Raw genomic sequence first — 9,818 nt, forward strand, 5'->3', positions numbered from 1 at the left:
TAACAAAAAGAAGGAAATAATGTTTCATCAAGAATAGGACTACGTTTTATTTCTTCACCAGTTGTATTAAATTTTACTTCATCTATCTTTGATGAAGTTTGTGTCAGAGGACATATATTTAATAATGGTAAAATAAAAAAGTAATGGAAGTGCAATAGTTTTTGCGTTAGAAATGCTTGGTGTTTTTTAATGATTATAAAGAAATTATGTGGGAATTTAATTTAACTGTTATTTTTACTTTAAGTTCCTGTGGTGGAGATGTTATTTTTATATATGTGACAGAAATGATGCTTGAGTCAAAACAAAAGGTACATTACCAAATGAAGGAAACAATATGAATGAAAATTTGTAAATTAGAATATGAATTGTTGAATATGATCACAATTATGAACTAGAATCAGAAGAAGAAAGGCAAGGGAATCCTAAAATATCAACATCTTTCTTTGAATTACAAGCAATAGAAATCACCAGAATGATTGATAAAAGTAAAATTTGACATGCCTCACTTTTTGTTGTTTTTCAAGCAAAAAAAGAAAAAAGAGTTGGTTGATTTGTGATTATTTCATAATGTTAAATTACAAAATGTTTGTCTAAAAATGAAATGAAATGTTTACTTGAGAAATGTGGAATTTAGATCTGCCAAATAATCATAAAACCTAATGATTCATTTTATTACTTCAAATGAGGAATCCACTAAAATGAGATATTGATATACAACTGCATAATATCATCAGAAGGTAACCTATTTATATTTTAAATTTGAGTAGAAGAAAAAATATTGTTAAAATCATAATGCAACTATGAAATTATATGATACTTTTAATGATAAAATTTCCAAAGGTACTTTAGCTTTTATAATTTTTGTATGGAAAAAAGAAATTTAACTAGTAATGTTCAAAATAGAATACTGATTAGGAATTTTTAATTTTGGTTTGCTGAATGAGAAGTCTTAAGAATACTGTATATACAAAACTAATCTTCCAATATGTCATAATTATTAAAGTCTTTTCTTATTTGATCAGAACAGTGTAAAGTTTATGGTGAATTTTTTATTTATATGAAAGTTCACAATTTTTTATGTTATAAGAAAGAGAGAGTTCGATTTTTCTATTTCTTCCCATGCTACTCAGAAATTTTTGTTGTTACTGTAGAATTAAATGCATTAGTATCTTAATAACAATATTCTTCAATGTAAATAATAGCATCAATATGTTCTACAGTTTTCAAATGTTCTAGAACTAAGGCTGGTTTAAAATAATATTTTCACAGTTTGACATTTAACTTGTACCCTACCTTGGCTCATTATTTCTTTCAAGAACTGCTTTTGTAAAATTTGTGAGTAAATTCATCCCATAGATTAACAATATTTTTATTTGTTATAGTGTATTATATATTGAAAATTGGAAAATATTTGGGAGAGCTAATGTATAAGACTTTTTTGTTGTAATGTAAAAGAGAAGAAATTATTAGAATTTTTAGAAATGAAATTAATTAAGAATTAAAAAATATTGAAAATCAAATATTTTCGTATATGTGATTTTTAATAGTTTCAGATTCAAATAAACCTACTAATTTTAATTGATGTATTTATTGACATAATTCAGCTGAATTTTAATCAATAAATTGAGTTACATGGTCCCTGCTTTTAATAAGCTGGGGATTGGAGTCAGTAGTAGTAGTATATGTAAACTGCCAACTGTTCCCAAACCTCAGTCTGTGTTGATGATTTCAATCTCCTTCATTTTGAAGTAGAGCAGTATTAAGCGATAAACTGAGTTCCAGGGGTATAAAAGTTTCTAGGTGGTGATGTGCAAGGGAGAAGCATAAGGAACGGTAGTTTGCTGGATTCTGTTCATGCACTTCTCTCCCTCATGTATCTGAAGACTGAAAATGGAGCAGGTGATTTCCCAATACTCCACTCCATCTGCCCCACTATGTCCCAGCAAGCAGATACAGGGTGTTCTACAAAGCTATACTCTCCTTCCACAGTATGCCTTATGAATTACTGGTGATGTGGTACATTGACATGCTGGAGGGATATTTATTTTCCACAGAAGTGCATGGAATATAGTTTTATGTTCCTAGTAATACTAATTAAGGTAATGGAAATGGACAGAATCTACGCAAATCTCTAAACTGCTAGAGGGAAAATTGATTCAGGCACCCAGTGTGTCATCTGTAGAGCTCTTCCAGGAAGTTGACTTCCTGCACCATGAGGACTACTTGATTTTCAGTTTACAGACACACAATACCTGACACACATTGCCTGTCCTGATCTCTTATGTGAATAGACAAACAAACTTCACTGAGCATATGTTTTATGGTGGAGTTATATTCATTTTCTTAAGTGATTACTTACTTCCAGTTGTAAAGTGTGCATTGATATAAAATACGTTCCTATTAACACTGACTAAGAAGTGTACAATGTGTACATGTGAGGTTGTCAGTGATGTTAGTTGTGTTGGCTGGAAATTACTTTGACTGGTAAATATGGCAAATGTAGCTGTCTGTTGATGACAGAATATTGCAAATCCATGTAATTGTGTTGTAGCTACATGGTGGTGAATTAATGAATGCCCAGAAAGTTATTGCTTTTCTGCTACCACTGATAGTGTTACAGGTAAACTGCATAACTCTTTTTTTATTCAGGAATTGCTGACACTTGCAGAGTGGGATGAACTGAGTGGAGATACTGAAGACACACCCACAGTGTATTTTCCGAGATGGGCGTTGGTACATCTGATGGCCTGGGACTGATCGTGCTCACATTTAGAACAGAAATAAGCTGTAATCCATTGCTTGACTTATGTTGAAATATCTGAATTTCTATAGCAAGTAGGGGCCTGAGCCATGTCAGCTCCTATTGATTGCAGTCTGTAGATCGAATCTCTCGTTGATTTTCCCTCTAGCCGCCAGTCTGCTCTCTTGCACTACATCTTCCAGTTTGAATGATTTGCAAGGCGGCCGAGTGTGGCTTGAACTATCGCCGGCGATAAGGAAAAAGAAATCCATTGAAGGAAATGTGCTACGACGCGCACCGGTGGTTGGTGTGTTGACCGATTCGCTCTGAAGGAACCGTTGCAACAGTAACGGATTTGATTACGATTAGCTGATTTCAGTGCTCTGAAACGGCAACTCCTACCTGTTGCCGAGCTATGCTGTGTGATGTACTGTAGTTTGGCGGCTTTAGCTGGCTGTGCCCTTGCCCTATGTGATTAGTCCCTGAGTTGTGAATTTGTGCTCTCCAGAAAGTTTGGATTCGCCATTATATGGGTCTGTATGACTTACAGAAACTGTTTGAAAATACCTACCTCGGTGTTCGCAGAGTGCCCTGTGTTGCTTTCCTGAAAAGTGCTGTAGTTGTCGTCGTTGGGTATGACGATTGTGGTGATGTTTTATTGTTTGGTTTTAATAGCGTTTCACCTTAGCAAGTGATAGCTAACGTTATTACTATCATCATCTGTCCAAGTGGTGGGAATGTGATGGCGGTCGTTGGTGCTACAGGTACTGTCATTAACATTTGTGCTTACTGTGCTATTTTAATTATCTCTTACATTATGATCTGCCCAGATATATTAGTAGCCGAGTGAGCTTACGGATAAGTGTGAAATATTCTATCTTGGCACTCTTGGGTGTTATAAGCGAGATTTCGTATCTGGTACTTCGAGCCTGATTGGGTCTGTGGATCGTCTTGTACTGGTATTTGAAAGTTACATTATTACTAGAAGCAGGATTTCGACACAGAAGGGAAGTCCGAAATTGTTATATAAAATCTACTTAAACTACGTTTGTTGCGTGGTTATATTAGTATACTTATTCTTTCTTCTAGCCAATGTTTATATTGTAGTATTCTTGAAATTTTTAGTTTAGTCTGTTAATCGCCGTTTACCGGCTGTTGTTGTACCTTACTCTGGGTTGCTTGTTCAGGGAGCTGTTTGCTGAAAGTGTCATCGTAGTAACTGACCTGTTGATGTTTCTAGGTATCTTCTAGTCACGTCTTGATGCCTATTTCACAGGCGCTCTGCTGTAGGCTGACGTAACAGTTACTGTTTCTGTAGGATACGCGTGGAATTGGCCATCCTGACAAGGGTGAGCGTACCGCCGGCACGATATTACCATCCAGCGTTTGCGACTGGCCGCTGCCATTATCTTGTGTGAAGCAGCTCCACAGCACGGTGACTGCTGCTTAATTTTTTTCTTCAAGGGCTCGAGTCGGCATAAATGTTTTCAGAGTTCATGTGTTTTTTGTCTTTTGGGTTTTATCTGTTTTGGTGCCATGCACTTTCAATTCCAAGTTTTCCCTGGTTAGTCTGGAATATTGCGGGTCCATGTATTGCTTAAATTTGTCAGCTCTCTTAAAGGAACATGTTAATTTCGTCTGTAATTTAAAACCACTTTGTTAGTTTGGACATTTGAATTTGTTTAAACATTTAATCCATTACCAAATTTGTGCCCATCTTTGTTACAGTCGACCTTCAAAACCTTTGGTCTGAACCAAAACCGTCTTGAGATGGGACATTTGAATTTGTTAAAACATTTTACCTGTTACTAACTTTGTGTTAGTCGCTGTTGCATTTGACCTTCAAAAATTCTGCTTTAAATTTGTCAATTCTCTTAAAGGAGTGTGTTGAAACTTGCGTCTATAATTTAAAACCTTTGTGTTAGCATGGTATCATTTCACCATCGTTGTTAAATTGGGTAAATTATTTTGCTCCTTCGAATCCGAAGCATTTCCCCCACTGTTTTAAGAACTGCTGGTTTCTAAAAGATTATTTCATTTTCTTTTGCTATCGCTGCAAATGTTTCATCAACGTGAATCACTGGGCAAAGAATGTATGATGTAATAACCTGGGGACCAGACCTTCAAAGAATTCCTGTTAAATGGGCTTGCTGGAGCTCAGTGACCTGTATCTGTTGCAATAGGAGACAATTTAAACTTCTGGTGGTTTTCAGACGTTGAGAGCTGAGGTGGGGTGATGTATTTGATACCCCTCATGTGAAAAGTATTGCAGACTGATAGTGGAAAAAATGATTTCAACATTGTCGAATACATATTGAAACAATGTTGCACTTTTAACAGACTATTCAGTGTGGTAGACAGTTGGCAGCTCCACCTGTTGAACTTCTTTACATGGCAGCTCACTCATCGACTGCAAATAAGTATTCACTTAAGAAACTGAAGCTGTTTTGTCCATTGACACAAGAGAAATGGACAGAAAATGTTGAAGATGTGCAGTCTGTCCGTAAACTGCTACTGGAGCGGCGTTCTTGGCGGAGGAAGTCGCCTTTCGTGATAGGGTATTAAAGCTGCCGTACAGGATGGCTAAGAAAAAATTCCCTGTCTAGCAGAGAATTGCATCAGATCTGTCCATATGAGATACCTGCTTTAGTACTATTAGTAAACAATATATGCATGTAAGGTGTCAGGCAAATCCAACACCTTCCATGAAAACCCTGACATGACAGCAAATCCGGCAATATGTCACATAGCTCCGAATAAATCCTGACATTAAATTAACCAAAGTAATACGATCAACGAGTGAGAAAATGGAATACCACAGACTAACAAAAGAATGCCTAAAGCATGTCATACCTTCCCACCGTGAAACAGACGCACTTCTGAGGGGAGAAACGAGAACAGAAGCCAAGAGCAGAGCCATGTAGGCTAGAAGACCCTACAATAAGGGAGGACACCCACATTGCTGGCCAATCGCTGGGAGGGCCACCCCCAACCCATGTTAAAAGAAAGAGCCCTCCAGAAGAACAGTAGAGATCTTACGATAACACTAAAAGAGCCATACCAACTGCAAGTTTTAGCGTGAGACTATAGGCGTCTCTGTTACGTAGCAAACATTAAAAACATAGCCCCACCACGAAAAGTATAAGGTTTCTCACTGGATCGACAGAATTTTTGTAGACGGACCTTAAGATTATCATTGAGACGCTGATTGGTCAGTTGAAAACACAGCCAGATAGCATTTTGATAAACCAACAATGGTAAGTTGTAGTAAGGAGAAGTTCGAGAGAGTTGCTACTGAGATGGCGAGGTGTGTGGAGCTGCGCCGCCCACCGACAAGGTAATGAATGCACACGATGCTGCATAAGAGCGCATAAGGCTTCACTCAGAACTGCAGAAATCTCATCTGTTACATCCCCTTTTTAGGTAATACTAGTGTCGATCGTCAATTAAACTTGGTGGTATTCACATTTGCTGCCTGAAGTTAAAATATGAAACGCGATGATTTTTCTCTTATATAATTACTGAGAAGCCAAATCCGCCACTGTAATTTACAACAAGTTAAATAAATAATTAAAGATAATTGAAGGTCAGTGTGGACCATTTTGATGGCTTTGTCTTTTATGAGACTTAACTGAAACATAGATAACAGATGTGATACGGCATAGGTCATCCTTCGATCCATTATAGAACTTGGAAACCCATTCAGGGAATATTCTTTCACATTTTTGTTGAATGCAGTTGGTTTTTATCATCCTGTATTAAAATATTTCCTTTTATCAGTAGTGCAATTTATAAACAAAGTTTTGTTAATAGAATAAAAATTCCAATGGTAAACTTAACTGCTTTTTCGACGTTATTTCACCAGCTAACTAAAAATAGGAAAGCGTTGGACCCCTTCCACTAAATTTAGTTAGTAATAAGATTCTTTTACAGGCAGTGCAATGGAGTTGACGCTGAAATCATTAAGCATTTGATTATATCATCGCTAGTCTCACTGAACTCTTCTGAACTCTACATGTCATGTGTGGTCTGGCGTCTCCTTACCAGCAACAGGTCCCAGGTTCAAACTAGTCAGTTCCCTAAAAAACACGCTCAGAGCGTCGTTGCACGACAGTGGTAGGGAGACACGACTTAGAACAAAAAGACACCACACTGAATGTTAGAGAATGGCGACCCTGCAAGGATGGTAAAATACTATGACTGAAAGTCGACCTCATGCCTAACTAGGGCAGAAAAATATCCTGTTGGAAAATTTTCGTAACGGATAATTTTTCTGGAAAGTATAAATAGTCGAAAACAGTAGCTGCAGCGATAGATAGTAAGAAAGAGTTCAATAGAAAGCGAGACATTCTAGCAGAGGCAATAGCATAATTAAGTTATGAATTTTAATATTGTTAGAATTAAGTTTTCTCTCCAATGCAAGCACACAGGTGGCGGATACATCGTTGATAAGTTGGTTCTGACCCAAGAAGTAAGTGAATGGATTGTCAGTCTTGTTTATAATAAGTGAAAAGTCGTGAGAGGAAAATGTTTATGAAACGTGTGAAATCGTATGAGCGCATATTAACGTGAAGTAGGATGCGTGAATTGCTTTTAAAACAGAAAATAAGGGAATCGGAAAGATTAGCAATGGCAGATCGAGACCATGACCGAATTGAGGTAGAGACGCAGCATGAAGACGGACAGAAAATAGAGGACAGTACAACAGACGATGCAGTATTGCGAGAAATAGGACAGATAACGCATCATAACGAGGATAATGTACGACAAGGCACAAAAAACGTAGGTCAGCATATGACAGAGGAGCAGTAGAGTATAAAAACAGTCGATGAGGATTCTAACTTGCGTCTTGAATACGTAGAACGCATAGTACAAGTAATCAGATCTCCCTCACAACAGAGTACAAGGGATACGAGCAGAAACGTGTCACCGCACAGTTCAATGCAATCGGTTGCAAACCAACACTTGAGCGAAAATACAGAGTTGGAAGAAAACGCAATAGGACCCACCAATCTGGAAGAATTATTACAACAAATGACGGAAACCATGACATGGCAAAACAAAGAAATTGCGAACCAAATTAAAATTTAGAATGCAGAAACGAAGAAACAAATGCGGGAACAAATTGCAGAAACTACGAAAAAAATGTGTGAGATTAAAGATCAAAGCAAAAAAATTCAGTTATACCTAAGTCATATTAAAGACGAGGCAAAAGAATCTCGAGAAGTGATAGGAAACTTAATAACAGGTCACAATCAATTGAGAACAGACATTGACAAGGTACAAGTGGACGTACAATCATTGTGTAATGACATTCAGGACGAGATCAAAATATTACGTAACAACACCCAGGGAGAAGTCAAAAAACTAGAGAAACAGATAAACGTAATTACTAGACAAGCAGCAGGTACAGCGGGTGAAATTGTTGAAATCAGCGTGTTGCACAAACGTATCACAAAAGCAGCGCTGAAAAGATATGATAATCGCATAGTTAAAACACAAGCACAAACGAAGCAACTATTTCAGAAATTGCAAACAGAGTTTTTGCAAACCATTGAAGATCATAGTGAACCGGATCGAACAAGCACTGCGTCTGCAACCACATCCGTATCTGTAACAGCACCGGAAAAACAAGGCGGAAAGTAACATACGTGAAATCAGACAGCCTGCACCGCAACAAACACGTTTCGAAACTCTTGATGAACGAACGGCACCACAAACACATGCGGAACCACAAATGTATGTTTCAAGACAGTTTGGATCGTACAATGAAGCGGCAAGGTTAGACAGGCAAGATACCGAACCAATACGTGACAATGGAAAGCCAGGTCGCCAAGAGTATTATAGTGCAGTGCATTCAGCTACACGTTCACAACCGATGGAAGAAAGTTATTGGGTACCTCTTTAACTAGGGTAGGCGAAAGTTACAGTGGATAATATCCATTGTATCTATCACAACCGGAAAGAACGACGAGAAAAATGATCAGAAACAAAAGGGGTGACGACGGCCGCGGTGGTCGAGCGGTTGTAGGCGCTTCAGTCCGGAACCGTGCGACTGCTATGGCCGCAGGTTCGAATCCTGTCTCGGGCATGGATGTGTGTTATGTCCTTAGGTTCATTATGTTTAAGTAGTTCTAAGTTCTAGGGGTCTGATAACCTCCGATGTTAAGTCCCATAGTGCTCAGACACATTTTTGAACAGAAGTGGCGAAGAATCGCGAATTTCATATGGAACCATGAAGAAGTATGACAACGATCGTTTACTCACAATCAGAAAATTTCAGCACTTTCGAGAAGGAAACTTATTACATCCACGAACTTTTATTGATCAATTCCGAGTAGGATAACCAGAACACTGGACGCTAGCACACAAAATAGACTTTATATGTGCACACATGTCACGAACAGTCTCAGAAACCATGCAGAATGTTGCAGCGAAATGGCGATCGTACGAAGATTTCAGAGAGAAGTTTCTCTCTCGATATTGGTCCAGCGAAGCACAGAACAGAGTGAAGTACGAATTATTACAGAACCCATATTTTGAAAATTCAGGAGAGAAGAGTCCCGTGAAATTTTTCGAAGTAATGGCAAAGAAAAATCTATACTCAGATGTAGCATACAGTGACGGAGAGTTGATTAAATTATGCGCGATGAAGTTACCATTGAAATACCAGCAATCATTAGTAGGTCGCGGAGGCAATGGCATCGAAGAATTTAAAGGAATTCTAAAAGAACTAGAGTTTATATTTTCGGAAGATGACACAAGAAAAAGACGAAGCGCACGCGAAAACGAAAACAAAAAGCAGTGTAATCCAGAAGACACAGTACGAAGAAACAATAATTACGAACCACGTGATAACTTTGCACCAAGAAACGACAACAGCTTTCAACAAAGAAACGGTTATGGATTTAGAAGAGAATATGGCAATAACTACAATTCACCCAGGAACGGCAACAACTATTACAGAGGGAACGGGTACTGGAGAACCAATAGACCGACAAATTATCAACAAAAAAATCAATATCAACAAGCTGAACAAGAAAAATGGTTCAAATAGCTCTGAGCACTATGGGACTTA

The sequence above is a fragment of the Schistocerca piceifrons genome, chromosome 6, assembly GCF_021461385.2.
Source record: "Schistocerca piceifrons isolate TAMUIC-IGC-003096 chromosome 6, iqSchPice1.1, whole genome shotgun sequence".
Taxonomy (NCBI): Eukaryota; Metazoa; Arthropoda; class Insecta; order Orthoptera; family Acrididae; genus Schistocerca; species Schistocerca piceifrons.